General features: G+C 42.5%; 1 protein-coding gene across 12 annotated transcripts in view; it reads left to right on the forward strand.

Moving 5' to 3' along the window:
* Positions 1 to 291: 291 nt before the first annotated feature.
* LOC133555900 (receptor-type tyrosine-protein phosphatase delta-like) overlaps positions 292 to 20,717 on the forward strand; it is a 453,427-nt gene continuing 433,001 nt past the window's right edge. For all 12 annotated transcript variants that reach the window (XM_061905366.1, XM_061905382.1, XM_061905397.1 and 9 more), the window contains exons 1-2: positions 292 to 424; positions 571 to 671. The gene's annotated coding sequence lies outside the window, so the exon portion shown is untranslated. The remainder of the gene's footprint in view (positions 425 to 570; positions 672 to 20,717) is intronic.

Genomic DNA, 20,717 nt, shown 5'->3' on the forward strand with positions numbered 1-20,717 from the left:
GCGCAACCCATCCTTAGCGGGTGTACCTAATGTTTTGTCCCTGCCGTGAATATACCGACATACATTTTTTGAATGACTTCATTTTATTTACTCATCAACACATCGTTTGTTTTTGTTTTTTTTCGTTTTTTTGGGGGGGGGGGGTTCATTATTTCATTTCACGCAACTCTCTCTCTCTCTCTCTCTCTCTCTCTCTCTCTCTCTCTCTCTCTCTCTCTCTCTCTCTCTCTCCACTCGGCGCTGTTCTTATCTGGGTGCGCATCGTCAGTTCCAGTCTGAAGTGGTCCTGACAGCTGCCGCCTGGTCCGGTCCACTTGCCGCCTCTTCTGCCGCCTGCGTATCATTCACCTACCCCCCACCCTCCTCCTCCCCTCCCTCTCTCCCCCCCGGCCCGCCACCGGATATCAGTCAGGGGACGCAAAACGTGCGTAATTAGGGATGCACCTCTCTCTCTCTCTCTCTCTCTCTCTCTCTCTCTGTCTCTCTCTCTCTCTCTCTCTCTCTCTCTCTCTCTCTCTCCGGTGCGAGCGTGGTGTTTGGTGTTTACTCATCTTGCCTTCCCGCCCGCAGCTGCGCGCGTCTGGCCGCTGGACTTCAACTTGCGGGCGACGGAAGACGAAGGAAAACTCCTCGGGATTCTCCGCAAACCGCGCACGCATCTTCACTCTCCGGTGAGTTCACTTTTTTCGTATTTTTTTTAAATGAATTGAATTATTTGACGTCCACCGCCAAACTTACTGTCGTTCAATGTCATGTTGGATTCCACTGGTGATTGTTTGCCGAGCGGAAGTGAACTTTTAATTAGAGAGTAGTTGGAAGGATGTTGAAGGTGTTAATGGGGGTCACGTGACAATGACGTCAGCCCCCCAGGGCCACGTGTATAAACGTCAACAAATAAAATCCCCCTTGCACAATTTGATGATTGCCTGTTTTACACTTGTTTTGGAAACTCCTAACTCAAATTGATAGGCAGGTATTTAAGTTTTTTTTATAACAAAACACATATTAGATATTATTATTATTAATTGTGAAAGTGAAAATATATTTCTATGAATGTTATTATTTTCACTGTAATATTGACAGTATTTTAATGTGAAATGAATGTTAATTGCAGTATTTTGCTGTCATTTCCAGTACGGTATTTTATTTAGAAAAAAATATTGTAAAATCCTGGTCATTTTTTTTTTTTCACCAGCCATAAAGTCAGCTACACATTTATGTAAAAATGGGCCCGTGAGTTTGACCCCTGTGGTTTTGGGGACCTTTGTTGATGTTTGGCGGTCCATGTTTGGCGTGGAGGTGGACCCTCGTCTGCTGTTTATCAATTAATGGTGTCCATGATGTCCCGCTCTCACACTTACCGCCAGCTCCAACCTTCCTCTGCCCACACGCCATCCGCCGCCATCGCACCTCCCACAGAGACACACTTGCTAGTCGGGGACGCGCCGCCGCTTGCGCCTATCCAGGGGGGCCCAGTGAGGGTGGGGGGATGGGGGGGGGGGCTCTCTGCTTAACTTTAACAGGCACTCGTGGTTCTTGGGAGGAGGATGGACATCATTTGGAGACGCGGAGATGGTCCGAGTTGTTTGCAGGAGTTTCACTTTTTGACTGTTATCAAAATATCCATCCATCCATCCATTGTGTACCGCTTATTCCCTTTGGGGTCGCGGGGGCCTGTTATCAAAATAACATAATATATATATATATATATATATATATATATATATATATATATATATATAAATCAATCAATCAATCAATCATCCATCCATCCATTTCCTACCGCTTATTCCCTTTCGGGGTCATGGGGGGCGCTGGCGCCCATCTCAGCTACAATCGGGCGGAAGGCAGGGTACACCCTGGACAAGTCGCCACCTCATCGCAGGGCCAACACAGATAGACGGACAACATTCACACTCACATTCACACACTAGGGCCAATTTAGTGTTGCCAATCAACTTATCCCCAGGTGCATGTCTTTGGAAGTGGGAGGAAGCCGGAGTACCCGGAGGGAACCCACGCAGTCACGGGGAGAACATGCAAACTCCACACAGAAAGATCCCGAGCCTGGATTTGAACCCAGGACTGCAGGACCTTCGTATTGTGAGGCAGACGCACTAACCCCTCTGCCAATCAATCAATCAATGTTTATTTATATAGCCCTAAATAACATTGTCTCCAAGGGCTGCACAAGCCAATATATATATATATATATATATATATATATATATATATATATATATATATATATATATATATATATAATGTATATAATTGGATATTAAGAGTATAGGAAATTAGCTTTCATGCAGAAATATCAAGCAGCTAAAATGTGCCAAACCTGGATAAGTGTGGAGTGTTTTGAATGTTCCCAACATGCATTGCGGTGTATTTAAATGTGTAATTATTTTCTAATTATGTGTTGTGTTTGGAAGTTTTTTCCTATAACATCCACAAAGTTCAGTGAGCAGGTTATGTGTGACCATTTATGTTGACTTTTGTCAAAACGTTTGTTTTGCGCCATGAGTGGGAAAGGTTGTTTGGCTTGGGTCGCATAAGTAAAGGCTGTGCTTGATGGAAGATTGACCTGATTTACTGTCAATGTTTCAGCAATTTTACTGTTAGATACTTAAATTGAAGTTCCATATTCAGTGAGCAGGTTGTGTTGTCCTCCTTAAAGTTGTGTATTCAATCAGAAATATCAAGCAGCTCATAGCCACCAAACATGGATAAGTGTGGAGTGTTTTGCATTTTTCCCATTATGCATTGCGGTGAATTTAAATGAGTGTAATTATTGTCAACTTATGTGTCATTTGGAAGTTTTTTTTTCTCTATAACAACCACAAAGTTCAGTGAGCAGGCTTATTTTTATTTTATTTTTGATTTTTATTTTACAAACCTTTATTCATAAACTTCAACATTTACAAACAGTTGAGAAATAATAATCAAAATAAGTACAAAAACAGTACAAAACAGCGACAGTGGGTTGTACACTCAACTCAAAGTAACTGAAATAGAATCCTGTATGTATGTATATGTATGTATGTATGAATGTATGTATGTATGTATGTATGTATGTTGTATGTATGTATGTATGTAAGTAACAAACACCATTTCAGTAAATAATTAAAATTTGGAATATACCATCATCGTTTTCACAGCTTTTTGGTTGTTAGAGGTAGAGAGTGTTTTAACATAGACTTCTAATTCTAGCATGGTTGTTATGTGTGACCTCGTGTTGACTTTCTGTGTTGTTTTTTTTGCACCATGAGTGGGGACAGGTTGTATGGATTGAGTCCGTACAAGTAAATATTGTGCTTGACGCAGAATTCATGGTTATTGACCTGATTCACCCTCAATGTTTCAGCAATTTTTCTGTTAGATACTTAAAATGAAGTTCCGTATTCAGTGAGCAGGTTGGAGTATTCTGCAATTTTTCCATCATGCATTGCGGTGGATTTAAATGAGTGTAATTATTGTTGAAGAATTAGCATGTGCAGTCATGCTAAGCGTTGTCAACAAACGTGAATGCACCGTATCAACGAAACATCAAGTTAAAATAGCAACATTATATTTCAATAAGTGTCTTGTATAATTACAACACTTATTCTACGAACCCCATTTCCATATGAGTTAGGAAATTGTGTTAGATGTAAATATAAACGGAATACAAGGATTTGCAAATCCTTTTCAACCCATATTCAGTTGAATGCGTTACAAGAAAAGATATTTGATGTTCAAACTCATAAACTTTTTTTTTTTTTTGCAAATAATACTTAACTTGGAATTTCATGGCTGCAACATATGCCAAAGTAGTTGGGAAAGGGCACCACTGTGTTACATCACCTTTTCTTTTCACAACACTCAATAAACGTTTGGGAACTGAAGAAACTAATTGTTAAAGCTTTGAAAGTGGAATTATTTCCCATTCTTGTTTTATGTAGAGCTTCAGTCGTTCAACAGTCCGGGGTCTCCGCTGTCGTATTTTACGCTTCAAAATGCGCCACACATTTTCGATGGGAGAAAGGTCTGGACTGAAGGCCGGCCAGGAAAGTACCCGCACTCTTTTTTTACGAAGCCATCCTGTTGTAGCACGTGCTAAATTTGGCTTGGCATTGTCTTGCTGAAATAAGCAGGGGCATCCATGAAAAAGACAGCGCTTAGATGGCAGCATATGTTGTTCCAAAACCTGTATGTACCTTTCAGCATTAATGGTGCCTTCACAGATGATTAAGTTACCCTTGCCTTGGGCACTAATGCACCCCCATACCATCACAGATGCTGGCTTTTGAACTTTGCGTCGATAACAGTCTGTATGGTTCGCTTCCCCTTTAGTCCGGATGACATGATGTCGAATATTTCCAAAAACAATTTGAAATGTGGACTCGTCAGACCACAGAACACTTTTCCACTTTGCATCACTCCATCTTAGATGATCTCGGGGCAAGAGAAGCCGGCGCCGTTTCTGGATGTTGTTGATAAATGGCTTTCGCTTTGCATAGCAGAGTTTTAACTTGCACTTACAGATGTAGTGACCAACTATATTTAGTGACTGGTTTTTTGAAGTGTTTCTGAGCCCATGTGGTGATGTCCTTTAGAGATTGATGTCAGATTTTGATACAGTGCCGTCTGAGAGATCGAAGGTCACAGTCATTCAATGTTGGTTTCTGGCCATGCCGCTTACGTGGAGGGATTTCTCCAGATTTTCTGAACCTTTTGATGATATTATGGACCGTAGAGGTTGAAATCCCCAATTTTCTTGCAATTGCACTTTGAGAAACGTTGTTCTTAAACTGTTTGACTATTTGCTCAGGTAGTTGTGGACAAAGGGGTGAACCTCACTCCATCCTTTCTTGTGAAAGTTTGAGCATTTTTTGGGAAGCTGTTTTTATACCCAACCATGCCACTCACCTGTTCCCAATTAGCCTGCACACCTGTGGGATGTTCCAAATAAGTTTTTAATGAGCATTCCTCAACTTTATCAGTATTTATTGCCACTTTTCCCAACTTCTTTGTCACGTGTTGCTGGCATCAAATTCTAAAGTTAATGATTATTTGCCAAAAAAAAAAAAAAAAAAGTTTATCAGTTTGAACATCAAATATGTTGTCTTTGTGCATATTCAACTGAAAATGGGTTGGAAATGATTAGCAAATCATTGTATTCCGTTTATATTTACATCTTACACAATTTCCCAACTCATGTGGAAATGGGGTTTGTAGATGACAAGATGTTACTAACAATTGACTAAAATTGGATGACCAAACTATTTAAAAAAACTATTAATAATCATTAAAATACCATTAACAAATCAAAATAAATTATCCAAAAAAGTGTCTGAACCAAGATTCTAAATTAGCATGTTTTTTTAGACTAAGCTGCCAAGGAGAATTTTGTTGAATTATGTGTTGTGTTTGGAAGTTTTTTTTTAAACAAAATCCGCCAAGTTCAGTGAGCATTTTGTGTTGTGTTAAAGTTGTGTAATCAATTACAAATATCAAGCAGTTAAAATGTGCCAAACATGGATAAATGTGGAGAGTGTTTTGTATTTTTCCCTTCATGCAGTGCAGTGAATTTAAATGAGTGTGATTATTGTTGAATCATGTGTTGTTTGGAAGTTGTTTTTTTAAAATATCCGCCAAGTTCAGTGAGCAGGTTGTTGTGCGATGACTTTCTGTGTTGGTTTTTTTGCGCCATGAGTGGGAATTTTTTTTTTTTTTATTGGGTCGTATAAGTTGATGCTATGATTGTCGCACAGTTCATGGTTATTGACTTGATTGACTCTCAATGTCGCCGCAATTTTACTGTTCGTTACTTAAAATGAAGTTGCTTATTCCTTATCAAACTACAAATGTTGAACCGACACGAGGACTTTTCACAACGGTTTTTACCATGTATATGTTTGAATATTAGACTTAGACATAGACTTCCTGTTTGTTGTCATTAAAATTTGAACTTTACAGCACAGAGAAGAACAAAATTCCGTTACATAAGCTCATGGTAGTGCAGGATAAAAAAAAGCAATAAGGTACATATATAATTAAATAAATACATATAAATTATATATATATATATATATATATATATATATATATATATATATATATATATATATATATATATATATATATATATATATATATATATACATATATATAAATAAATTACTGTACGGATAAATATATTGCACTTTTTCACATGCGTCCACGTTTATGGATATATGTTATATTGTCTTTTTTATTCCAGTGAGTTAATCCATTTTGGGGGGAGCTGAGGGGATAATTTAGTTATGATGCGTTCAAGAGTCTTACGGCCTGAGGGAAGAAATTGTTACAGAAACTGGAGGTTCTGCTTCGGAGGCTGCGGAACCTCTTTCTTTATTGAATATTACTTCATGTTGTGTACGAGGTGTATTTATGATATGTTGTGTAAAGGAACTATATTGAGAGTATTAAAAGGGTTAGGCCAAATAAGTGCTCAATTTCAGTCTAAATAAACCCTTTGTGTCTGGAATGTTGTCAATTTATGAATGTAAAAGTCTTTATTTCGTAGACCACAGACCGAAGAAATAATAAATAAACTAAACTAAACCCCACTCCCAGGCCGTGAGTTGGACAACTGGGGGTCATTGTGAGTGTGTGTGTGTGTGTGTGTGTGTGTGTGTGTGTACGTGCGTGCGTGTGTGTGTGTGTGTGTGTGCGTGCGTGCGTGCGTGCGTGTGTGCGGCCAGAGAAAGTGGAGCCCGGATTATGCTAAGTACGGCAGGAAGTGGAACTCCCGTGTCAGCACTTTCCCACTTGATATTTTGAGGTGGCTGTCAGGGCCGGTGCTCGGGGGACCCTCGGGTGGGAGCATGCTTGTCACCCACTTGAGCTTTGACTTATTTGAGGCTGGGCCTGGGCAGAGTGCAGTGCGAGGGAAGATGGACAATTTGTCTGGTGACTCTTCAACACGACAGCTGTACTTCCAGTTCAAATGTTTGCGGATAGGATTTGAATACATGTCTGTTTATATATAAATATATATATATATATATATATATATATATATATATATATATATATATATATATATATATATATATATATATATATATATATCTTACCTCCAATAACACCTGTGTGTAACTGCCTCACTCACTCCAATCAATGTCATCCTTGAACATGCCTTTTCAAACAAGTAAAAACTACTTTTTGGATAAGAAATATTGTCTAAAAACGAAACAATTAGGATGTACTACTAACAAGTGCAGTATTTGTATACCATACCACCGTACCGACTTTATTTATAAACCACAGTTGAAAAACAAAGGGGTGTACACCGCAAAGAAATACAGATAAAGGACAGACTAAAATATATAATTTAAAACGGAGGTAAAATTCACCACACACACACGTATACGTGTTTGTATGTATGTATGTAAATGTGTGTATATATAGATGGATAGATAGTATTTTATTGATTCCTTCAGAAGAGTCCCTTCAGTAAATTTATATATATATATATATATATATATATATGTATATATATATATATATATATATGTCAATGTGTGTGTGTATGTACACATACGTGTGTATGTATGTACACACACATGTGTTTATGTGTATGTGTGTATGTATGTATATACACACACACACATATATATATGTGTGTGTATGTGTATATACATACATACACACATACACATAAACATACACACACACACATATATATATATATATATATGTGTGTGTGTGTATATACATACATACACACATACACATAAACACGTGTGTGTACATACACACACACATATATATATATATATATATATATATATATATATATATATATATATATATATATGCACAAACCCCGTTTCCAAAAGAGTTGGGAAATTGTGTTTCATGTGGAATTCTTTCCCATTCTTGTTTTATGTACAGTTTAAGTTGTTCAACATTCCGGGGTCTCTGTTGTGGTATTTTAGGCTTCATAATGTGCCACACTCTTTCAATGGGAGACAGGTCTGGACTACAGGCAGACCAGTCTAGTACCCGCACTCTTTTACTATGAAGCCACTCCGTTGTAACACGTGACTTGGCATTGTTTTGCTGAAATAAGCAGGGGCGTCCATGATAACGTTGGTTGGATGGCAACATATGTTGCTCCGAAAACGGTATGTAACTTTCAGCATTAATGGTGCCTTCACAGATGTGTAAGTTACCCGTGCCCTGGGTACTAATACACCACCATACCATCACAGATGCTGGCTTTTCAACTTTGTGCCTAGAACAGTCCTGATGGTTCTTTTCATTTTTGCTCCAGAGAGCACGACGTTCATCGTTTCCAAATAAAAATTAGAAATGTGGACCTGTCAGAACATAGAACACTTTTCCATTTTGCCTCAGTCCATCTTAGATGAGCTCGGGCCCAACAAAGCCGGCGGCGTTCCTCTGTGTTGTTGATAAATGACTTTCGCTTTGCATAGTAGAGTTTTAACTCTCATTTACAGATGTAGCGACCAACTTTAGTTACTGACAGTGGTTTTCTGAAGTGTTCCTGAGCCCTTTTGATGATTTTACGGACCGTAAATGGTAAAATCACTAAATTCCTTGCAATAGCTCGTTGAGAAATGTTGTTCTAAAACCGTTCGACGATTTGCTTACAAAATGGTGACCCTCACCTCATCCTTGTTTGTGAATTACTTAGCATTTAATGGAAGCTGTTTTTATACCGAAACATGGCACCCACCTGTTTCCAATTAGCCTGCACACCTGTGGGATTTTCCATATAAGTGTTTGATGAGCATTCCTCAACTTTGTCAGTATTTATTGCCACCTTTCCCAACTTCTTTGTCACGTGTTGCTGGCATCAAATTCTAAAGTTAATGATTTTTTGCAAACAAAAAAATGTTTATCAGTTTGAACATCAAATATGTTGTCTTTGTAGCATATTCAACTGAATATGGGTTGAAAATGATTTGCAAGTCATTGTATTCCGTTTATATTTACATTTAACACAATTTCCCAACTCAAATCGAAACGGGGTTTGTACATACACATATTAAGTTAAGTTAAAGTAACAATGATTGTCACACACACTAGGTGTGGTGAAATTTGTCCTCTGCATTTGACCCATCCTCTTGATCCCCCCCTGGGAAGTGAGGGGAGCAGTGGGCAGCAGCAGTGGGCAGCAGCAGGTGCCGCGCCCGGGTATCATTTATGGTGATTTAACCCCCAATTCCAACCCTTGATGCTGAGTGCCAAGCAGGGAAGCAATGGGTCCCATTTTTTCATAGTCTTTAGCATGACTCGGCCGGGGTTTGAACTCACAACCTACAGATCTCAGGGCGGACACTCTAACCCAGTGTTTTTCAACCTTTTTTGAGCCGAGGCACATTTTTTGCCTTGAAAAAATGCGGAGGCACACCACCAACAGAAATTATTTAAAATTTAAACTCACTTAATAGTAAAATGGGATTGTCGCAATTGTTGGATATGACCTTAAAGCATAAGCAAGCATGCATGACTATAGCTCTTGTCTCAAAATAGGTGTACTGTCACCACCTGTCACATCATGACTTATTTTCACTTTTTTGCTGTTTTCCTGTGTGTAGTGTTTTACTTCTTGTCTTGCACTCTTATTTTTGGTGTCTCTTTCTCTTTTTTTGTTGGTATTTCACTGTAGCAGTTTCATGTCTTCCTTTGAGCTATATTTCCCACATCTACTTTGTTTTAGCAATCAAGAATATTTCAGTTGTTTTCATCCTTCTTTGTGGGGACATTGTTGATTGTCATGTCATGTTCGGTTGTACTTTGTCTTTGCTCCACAGTAAGTCTTTGCTGTCGTCCAGCATTCTGTATTTGTTTACTTTAGTAGCCCGTTTAGTTTTAGTTTGGTTCTGCATAGCCTTTCCTAAGCTTCAATGTATTTTCTTAGGGGCACTCACCTTTTGTTTATTTTTGGTTTAAGCATTAGAAACATTTTTACCTGCATTCTGCCTCCCGCTGTTTCCGACATCTACAAAGCAATTACCTACCGGCTCCCACCTACTGATATGGAAGAGCTCTAGACAGCACCGACACTCAACAACAACACATCATTTGCAGACTATAATTACTGGTTTGCAAAAAATATTTTTAACCCAAAAAGCTGAAATTAGACAATCTCCCACGGCACACCAGACTGTATCTCACGGCACACTAGTGTGCCGCGGCACAGTGGTTGAAAAACACTGCTCTAACCACTAGGCCACTGAGTATGTATGTGTGTGTGTGTGTGTGTGTGTACTTACATGAATATATGAGCCGATACAATTGTCTTAAGAGCAATTTGTTAGATAAAAGGCAGTTAAAAAGTTAAAACCGGGTTTTAAATAGTTCGAAGTCTCATGCTGGGTTGAAATCCAGTCAGTAAAAATGGGTTTTCAGAAGAGTCTTAAAAGGGGTGTGTTTCACATGGATGCTTCCAGAATGTAGGTCCCACAACAGAGAAGTTCCTGTCCCCTCTGAGCTTGATGAAGTTATGTAAAATTCATGTACATTTGTTAGGTTTCCCAAAAAAAAAAAAAAAAAAAAAAAAAAAGATTTTCTGATTAATTACAATTCCTATTTGTAACGATTTTTAAGAGATAGAAAAAGAACAAAGAAAGTAGATTTAAATTTTTTAATTTTTTTTTAACTTGTGTTAAATCTGTCCTCCTGTGCAGCCCTCAGACACATCATATAGTTCAGGGGTGCCCATTACGTCGATCGCGAGCTACCAGTCGACCGCGGGGTGTGTGTCAGTCGATCTCCAGCCAGGCTTCTAAAAAAAATAGACTTAAAAATTAGTGATCATCAATCTTCACCAAGACGTCACTTAAATGACACCACCGGAGGGTCTTGTGAGATGACGCTGGCTGCTGCAAGATCATTATTATGAAAATATGACCGAGAGGAAGGCGAGAAACACTTTTTATTTCAACAGACTCTCGCGCCGTACCTTCCGTCAAAACTCTAAAGGCCGACTGCACATTTCCTATCTTCACAATAAAAGCCCTGCTTCATGCTGCCTGCGCTAACTAAATACAGAGTCTCGGAAAACTGGCGTGCACAAGCGATCCCTCAGAAAGCTGGCGTGCACATCACTTGTGCACGGCAGCTTTCCGAGACTCTTATTTTGTTAGCGCAGGCAGCATGAAGCAGGGCTTTTATTGTGAAGATAAGAAATGTCCAGTCGGCCTTTAGAGTTTTGACGGAAGGGACGGCGCGAAAGTCTGTTGAAATAAAGAGTGTTTCTCGCCTTCCTCTCTGTCATTTTTTCATAATAATGAACTGGCAGCCGCCGGCGTCATCTCACAAGACCCTCGGGTGCCGTGAATGTCAATCAAGCAAGCTACGGAATTTGCCGCCAATGTTTTTCTTGTAAAGTGTATGGAAGCTGGATGAATTAGATGCTAAAAACCAACCACTTTCATGTGGTATTGTACAGAAAGGACAACTTTTTTTCTCCTCCATTTGAAAATGTGGGCGTTATCATCATTACTGTCTGATTCCAATCAATGCAAGTCATCAGAATCAGGTAATACACCAACTTATATTCTTGTCTTTGTGAAAGAAAGACATCTATGTGTTACACATGCGTGTATTATCATTAAACACATTTAACTTGTTTAGAAAAATGTCTCTTTCATAAATAAATAAATATAAATGATATATATAAATGACGTAGATCCCCTCGAGTTGGTCAATTGAAAAGTAACTCGCCTGCAGAAAAAGTGTGGGCACCCCTGATATAGTTGATGTAGATCAAGGGTGTTCAAACTTTTTCCACAGTGGACCGCACACGGAAATATTTAAGCATGCGGAGGCCATTTTGATATTTTTCATTTTCAAACCATAAAAAAATATATAGATTTTTTTTGTTTAATCCTTAGGGCTCCTGGGGAGCATAAATGAAATGAATTATATTTATATAGCGCTTTTCTCTAGTGACTCAAAGCGCTTTACATAGTGACACCCAATATCTAAGTTACATTTAAAGCAGTGTGGGTAGCACTGGGAGCAGGTGGGTAAAGTGTCTTGCCCAAAGACACAACGCCAGTGACTAGGATGGCGGAAGCGGGAATCAAACCTGCAACCCTCAAGTTGCTGGCACGGCCGCTCTACCAACCGAGCTTTGCCACCCCATGCATAGAGGGTCTCAGTCACTAAAATGTTAAAAGTAAGTCAAATTATTATTATTATTTTTAATTTAATGCTTACAGTAAATCTCTATATCAACTTGAGGTTGATATAAAGTAGAACAAATAAGGTTTTACGTCTTTTCTGTCATAGACAACTTTGTTTTTTATAGTAAAACTGAAATATGCAGTATTTAGATGGATAGTACTTTATTGATTCCTTCGGGAGAGTTCCTTTATTTAGCAATTAAAGCCCTCAAAGATCAATAATGCAGGACACCATTGATTTTAATTATTTAATATTTTTGAGTAATTACAATGAAAAGTTAAAAAAAATCCATCCATCCATCCATCCATTTTCTACCGCTTATTCCCTTTCGGGGTCGCGGGGGGCGCTGGCGCCTATCTCAGCTACAATCGGGCGGAAGGCAGGGTACACCCTGGACAAGTCGCCACATCATCGGAGGGCCAACACAGATAGACAGACAACATTCACACTCACATTCACACACTAGGGCCAATTTAGTGTTGCCAATCAATGTCTTTGGAAGTGGAAGGAAGCCGGAGTACCCGGAGGGAACCCACGCATTCACGGGGAGAACATGCAAACTCCACACAGAAAGATCCCGAGCCTGGATTTGAACCCAGGACTGCAGGAACTTTGTATTGTGAGGCAGACGCACTAACCCCTCTGCCACCGTGAAATCCTACTAAATATATTTGAGATCCGAAAGGTTCCCCACTCATAAAGTGATACATTTTTATTCTTTTTTTTTTTTTACTTTTAACACTTAAATTTCAAGATCAACTTCCGATATATCTGTCGATTTCAAGTTTGAAGTTTTATTTTTTTTGTTTTATGCTCTTTTGTCAAAACTTTGATGTTTTTATATGGCAACCACACAACATATGCAATATTTTTTCCACCTAAAATATTTTAAAGTGATCATTTTTAAGTAATTATTCATTATAACATGATTTTTTTTTTGTCCCGTTTTTTTTTTTTTTTTTTGGGGGCAATGGAAAAAAAGAAAATAAAGACAAAAGGAACACAACAACTTCCTGCATGGCAGCTTTGTGTCAACATTACCACTTTTTCCTTATTAGATTTCACCTCATTCCACATTTTTTTAATTTTTAATTTTTGAAATACTATCAATTTTGCAATTTTTTGCAGAATATGTGGCAGGCCGGTAAACGCTTAGCTGCGGGCTGCAAATGGCCCCCGTGCCGCACTTTGGACACCCCTGATGTAGATTATCTAAATCTGATCTACTTTACTGTCGATACTTCTCCTGTTGTCTTATTTGTATTTGACTTCATTTTTGGCTACAATCTTATTAGTTTTCTTTTAAGCAACAGCAATTGAAGTTGTTTAGCTACGTATATTATGGAGGAATGTATAGTTCATCATAGAACTGACACCAATTGTTATGAAACAAGTATTGATTTTGAATCGATAATCAATCCTGAATCGAATCATTACCTCCAAGAATGGAATGTTCCACAGCCCTATCATTTACATACGGTATCTCCTTCTCTGTCAAACACACCATCTGCAGTTCCTCCAACGTTTAGACTGTATTCTAACGCGCTTGGCTGGCATTATCGAGTCATTGTGCTGCAGGGTAGCATATAAACTACTTCACCAAGTTAGTCACATCTTTTGATGGTTTATTTCTTTAATTCAATGAGCATCGTCCGCTTTGTCACATAGCGGAAAGCCCTAAATGTAAAGACAAAGTGTCAATTCACTGAGTTTCTTCTTCTTCTCTTGCTCAGCTTGAAACACGCGGCTGCTTGTCTTCTTCTATTATCTTGTGGCTTATGACTTAATCATCAATAAGTCCTCAACCAAGCATGCCAGATGGCTCAATTCAACGCTATTAAAGTCTCTTATTTATTTACCCCAAAAATCTGGTGTTCCTGCATTATTGTAGTAAAACATGATTGTGATTCTACGCTGTTCCCTCAGCAAGTACATCACTTATCACCACTATGCACGCCCCGGCATGCTATCGCTAATGGTGCGATATCAGCAAGAAAACAACAAAAACCCCAGTATTGGATATTAGCAATTTGCATCGAAAATCTTTGATAGAAGCTCAGATACAAGTAGTGTGTTTACTTGTGTGGGATATTATGTCCGATGCATGCAGCGTGTTTACCATCCATCCATCCATCCATCATCTTCCGCTTATCCGAGGTCGGGTCGCGGGGGCAGCAGCCTAAGCAGGGAAGCCCAGACTTCCCTATCTCCAGCCGCTTCGTCTAGCTCTTCCCGGGGGATCCCGAGGCGTTCCCAGGCCAGCCGGGAGACATAGTCTTCCCAACGTATCCTGGGTCTTCCCCGTGGCCTCCTACCAGCTGGACGTGCCCTAAACACCTCCCTAGGGAGGCGTTCGGGTGGCATCCTGACCAGATGCCCGAACCACCTCATCTGGCTCCTCTCGATGTGAAGGAGCAGCGGCTTTACTTTGAGTTCCTCCCGGATGGCAGAGCTTCTCACCCTATCTCTAAGGGAGAGCCCCGCCACCCGGCGGAGGAAACTAATTTCGGCCGCTTGTACCCGTGATCTTATCCTTTCGGTCATGACCCAAAGCTCATGACCATAGGTGAGGATGGGAACGTAGATCGACCGGTAAATTGAGAGCTTTGCCTTCCGGCTCAGCTCCTTTTTCACCACAACGGATCGATACAACGTCCGCATTACTGAAGACGCCGCACCGATCCGCCTGTCGATCTCACGATCCACTCTTCCCCCACTCATGAACAAGACACCTAGGTACTTGAACTCCTCCACTTGGGGCAGGGTCTCCTCCCCAACCCGGAGATGGCACTCCACCCTTTTCCGGGCGAGAACCATGGACTCGGACTTGGAGGTGCTGATTCTCATTCCGGTCGCTTCACACTCGGCTGCGAACCGATCCAGTGAGAGCTGAAGATCCCGGTCAGATGAAGCCATCAGGACTACATCATCTGCAAAAAGCAGAGACCTAATCCCGTGGCCACCAAACCGGAACCCCTCAACGCCTTGGCTGCGCCTAGAAATTCTGTCCATAAAAGTTATGAACAGAATCGGTGACAAAGGACAGCCTTGGCGGAGTCCAACCCTCACTGGAAACGTGTCCGACGTACTGCCAGCAATGCGGACCAAGCTCTGACACTGATCGTACAGGGAGCGGACTGCCACAATAAGACAGTCCGGTACCCCATACTCTCTGAGCACTCCCCACAGGACTCCCCGAGGGACACGGTCGAATGCCTTCTCCAAGTCCACAAAGCACATGTAGACTGGTTGGGCAAACTCCCATGCACCCTCAAGAACCCTGCCGAGAGTATAGAGCTGGTCCACAGTTCCACGACCAGGACGAAAACCACACTGTTCCTCCTGTATCCGAGGTTCGACTATCCGGCGAAGCCTCCTCTCCAGTACACCTGAATAAACCTTACCGGGAAGGCTGAGGAGTGTGATCCCACGATAGTTGGAACACACCCTCCGGTCCCCCTTCTTAAAGAGAGGGACCACCACCCCGGTCTGCCAATCCAGAGGTACCGCCCCCGATGTCCACGCGATGCTGCAGAGTCTTGTCAACCAAGACAGCCCCACAGCATCCAGAGCCTTAAGGAACTCCGGGCGGATCTCATCCACCCCCGGGGCCTTGCCGCCGAGGAGCTTTTTAACTACCTCAGCGACCTCAGCCCCAGAAATAGGAGAGTCCACTGCAGCTTCCCCAGGCACCGCTTCCTCAAAGGAAGACGTGTTGGTGGGATTGAGGAGGTCTTCGAAGTATTCCCTCCACCGATCCACAACATCCACAGTCGAAGTCAGCAGAACACCATCCGCACCATACACGGTGTTGATAGTGCACTGCTTCCCCTTCCTGAGGCGGCGTATGGTGGTCCAGAATCGCTTCGAAGCCGTCCGGAAGTCGTTTTCCATGGCTTCCCCGAACTCTTCCCATGTCCGAGTTTTTGCCTCCGCGACCGCTAAAGCTGGACACCGCTTGGCCCGTCGGTACCCGTCCACTGCCTCCGGAGTCCTATGAGCCAAAAGAACCCGATAGGACTCCTTCTTCACCTTGACGGCATCCCTCACTGCTGGTGTCCACCAACGGGTTCTGGGATTACCGCCACGACAGGCACCAACAACCTTGCAGCCACAGCTCCAATTAGCCGCCTCGACCATAGAGGTTCGGAACATGGTCCACTCGGACTCAATGTCCCGCACCTCCCTCGTGACATGTTCAAAGTTCTCCCGGAGGTGTGAATTGAAACTCTCTCTGACAGGAGCCTCTGCCAGACGTTCCCAGCAGACCCTCACAATGCGTTTGGGCCTGCCAGGTCTGTCCGGCATCCTCCCCCACCATCGCAGCCAACTCACCACCAGGTGGTGATCGGTAGAAAGCTCCGCCCCTCTCTTCACCCGAGTGTCCAAAACATAAGGCCGCAAATCCGATGACACAACTACAAAGTCGATCATGGAACTGCGGCCTAGGGTGTCCTGGTGCCAAGTGCACATATGGACACCCTTATGTTTGAACATGGTGTTTGTTATGGACAATCCATGACGAGCACAAAAGTCCAATAACAAAACACCACTCGGGTTTAGATCCGGGCGACCATTCTTCCCAATCACGCCTTTCCAAGTTTCACTGTCGTTGCCAACGTGAGCGTTGAAGTCTCCCAGTAGGACAAGGGAATCACCTGGGGGAGCACTTTCCAGTACTCCCTCGAGTGTGCCCAAAAAGGGTGGGTATTCTGAACTGCTGTTTGGTGCGTAAGCACAAACAACAGTCAGGACCCGTCCCCCCACCCGAAGGCGAAGGGAAGCTACCCTCTCGTCCACTGGGTTGAACTCCAACGTGCAGGCTTTGAGCCAGGGGGAAATGAGAATTGCCACCCCAGCCCGTCGCCTCTCACTGCCGGCAACGCCAGAGTGGAAGAGGGTCCAGTCCCTCTCGAGAGAACTGGTTCCAGAGCCCTTGCTGTGCGTCGAGGTGAGTCCGACTATATCCAGCCGGAACTTCTCTACCTCGCGGACTAGCTCAGGCTCCTTCCTCCCCAGTGAGGTGACGTTCCACGTCCCAAGAGCTAGCTTCTGTAGCCGAGGATCGGACCGCCAAGTGCCCTGCCTTCGGCTGCCGCCCAGCTCACAATGCACCCGACCTCTATGGCCCCTCCTATGAGTGGTGAGCCCATTGGAGGGATGACCCACGTTGCCTCTTCGGGCTGTGCCCGGCCGGGTCCCATGGGGACAGGCCCGGCCACCAGGCACTCGCCATCGTGCCCCAACTCCGGGCCTGGCTCCAGAGCGGGGCCCCGGTGACCCGCGTAGGGGCGAGGGAAATCTGAGTTCATTTTGTTGTAATTCCATAGAAGTCTTTGAGCTGCTCTTTGTCTGATCACTCACCTAGGACCTGTTTGTCTTGGGAGACCCTACCAGGGGGCATGAAAGCCCCAAGACAACATAGCTCCTAGGATCATTGGGACACGCAAACTCCTCTACCACGGTAAGGTAGCAGCTCAGAGAGGAGTTTACTTGTTTGTGATATAATGTTGGATACAAGCAGAGTGTTTACTTGCGTGTGATATCATGTGTGATGCAAGCAGCGTGTTTATCTGTGTGATATTATGTGCGATACAAGCAGCGTGTTTACTTGTGTGTGATGTCATGTGCGATACAAGCAGTCCTGCAGCGTATTTATTTGTGTGTGATATCACGTTTGATACAAGCTATCCTGCAACATGTTGCATTGTGTGAGATATCATGTTCAGTACAAGCAGTCATGCAGCTTGTTTACTTGTGTGTGTGTGTGTGTGTGTGTGTGTGTGTGTGTGTGTGTGTGTGTGTGTGTGTGTGTGTGTGTGTGATATCATGTGCAATACAAGCAGTCCTGCAGCGTGTATACTTGAGTATATCCCGTGCGATACAAGCAGTCCTGCAGCGTGTTTATTTGTGTGTGATATCACGTTCGATACAAGCAAACCCGGAGTGTGTTTACTTGTGTGAGATATCATGTGCGATACAAGCAGTCCTGCAGCATATTTACTTGTGTGAGATATCATGTGCGATACAAGCAGTCCTGCAGCGTATTTACTTGTGTGTGATATCATGTGCGATACAAGCAGTCCTGCAGCGTGTTAAGTTGCGTGTGATATTGTGTGCGATACAAGCAGTCCTGCAGCGTGTTTACTGGAGTATATCATGTGCGATCCAAGCAGTCCTGCAGCGTGTTTACTTGAGGATGATATCACGCGTGATGCAAGCAGTCTTGCTGCGTGTTTACTTGTAAGTGATATCATGTGCGATACAAGCAGTCCTGCAGCGTGTTTATTTGTGTGTGATATCACGTTCGATACAAGCAAACCCGGAGTGTGTTTACTTGTGTGAGATATCATGTGCGATACAAGCAGTCCTGCAGCATATTTACTTGTGTGAGATATCATGTGCGATACAAGCAGTCCTGCAGCGTATTTACTTGTGTGTGATATCATGTGCGATACAAGCAGTCCTGCAGCATATTTACTTGTGTGAGATATCATGTGCGATACAAGCAGTCCTGCAGCGTGTTTACTGGAGTATATCATGTGCGATCCAAGCAGTCCTGCAGCGTGTTTACTTGAGGATGATATCACGCGTGATGCAAGCAGTCTTGCTGCGTGTTTACTTGTAAGTGATATCATGTGCGATACAAGCAGTCCTGCAGAGTGTTTGCTTGTGTATGAGATCATGTTCGATGCAAGCAGTCCTGCAGCCTGTTTACTTGTGTGAGATATCATGTTCGATACAAGCAGTCCTGCAGTGTGTTTACTTGTGTGTGATATCATGTGGAATATAAGCAGTCCTGCAGCATATTTACTTCTAACTGATATTGTGTGCAATACAAGCAGTTCTGCAGCGTGTTTACGTCTGTATGAGATCAATCAATCAATCAATCAATGTTTATTTATATAGCCCCAAATCACAAATGTCTCAAAGGACTGCACAAATCATTACGACTACAACATCCTCGGAAGAACCCACAAAAGGGCAAGGAAAACTCACACCCAGTGGGCAGGGAGAATTCACATTCAGTGGGACGCCAGCGACAATGCTGACTATGAGAAACCTTGGAGAGGACCTCAGATGTGGGCAACCCCCCCCCTCTAGGGGACCGAAAGCAATGGATGTCGAGCGGGTCTAACATGATACTGTGAAAGTTCAATCCATAGTGGCTCCAAGACAGCAGTGAAAGTCCCGTCCACAGGAAACCATCTCAAGCGGATCAGCAGCGTAGAGATGTCCCCAACCGATACAGGCGAGCGGTCCATCCTGGGTCCCGACGAGCGGTCCATCCTGGGTCTCGACTCTGGACAGTCAGTACTTCATCCATGGTCATCGGACCGGACCCCCTCCACAAGGGAGGGGGGGGCATAGGAGAAAGAAAAGAAGCGGCAGATCAACTGGTCTAAAAAGGAGGTCTATTTAAAGGCTAGAGTATACAGATGAGTTTTAAGATGAGACTTAAATGCTTCTACTGAGGTAGCATCTCGAACTGTTACCGGGAGGGCATTCCAGAGTACTGGAGCCCGAACGGAAAACGCTCTATAGCCCGCAGACTTTTTTTGAGCTCTAGGAATCACTAATAAGCCGGAGTCTTTTGAACGCAGATTTCTTGCCGGGACATACGGTACAATACAATCGGCAAGATAGGCTGGAGCTAGACCGTGTAGTATTTTATACGTAAGTAGTAAAACCTTAAAGTCACATCTTAAGTGTACAGGAAGCCAGTGCAGGTGAGCCAGTACAGGCGTAATATGATCAAACTTTCTTGTTCTTGTCAAAAGTCTAGCAGCCGCATTTTGTACCAACTGTAATCTTTTAATGCTAGACATTGGGAGACCCGAAAATAATACGTTACAGTAATCGAGACGAGACGTAACAAACGCATGGATAATGATCTCGGCGTCTTTAGTGGACAAAATGGAGCGAATTTTAGCGATATTACGGAGATGAAAGAAGGCCGTTTTAGTAACGCTTTTAATGTGTGACTCAAAGGAGAGAGTTGGGTCGAAGATAATACCCAGATTTTTTACAGAGTCACCTTGTTTTATTATTTGGTTGTCAAATGTTAAAGTTGTATTATTAAATAGAGGTCGGTGTCTAGCAGGACCGATAATCAGCATTTCCGTTTTTTTGGCATTAAGTTGCAAAAAGTTAGCGGACATCCATTGTTTAATTTCATTAAGACACGCTTCCAACTGACTACAGTCCGGCGTGTTGGTCAGCTTTAGGGGCATGTAAAGTTGGGTGTCATCAGCATAACAGTGAAAGCTAATACCGTATTTGCGTATGACGTCACCTAGCGGCAGCATGTAGATGCTGAAGAGTACAGGGCCAAGGACCGAACCCTGGGGAACTCCACACGTTACCTTAACATAGTCCGAGGTCACACTGTTATAGGAGACGCACTGCATCCTATCAGTAAGATAAGAGTTAAACCATGACAGGGCTGAGTCTGAAATACCAATTCGTATTTTGATACGCTCTAATAAAATATTATGATCGACGGTATCGAAAGCAGCGCTAAG

This window comes from Nerophis ophidion, linkage group LG01 (genome assembly GCF_033978795.1).
Source record: "Nerophis ophidion isolate RoL-2023_Sa linkage group LG01, RoL_Noph_v1.0, whole genome shotgun sequence".
NCBI lineage: Eukaryota > Metazoa > Chordata > Actinopteri > Syngnathiformes > Syngnathidae > Nerophis > Nerophis ophidion.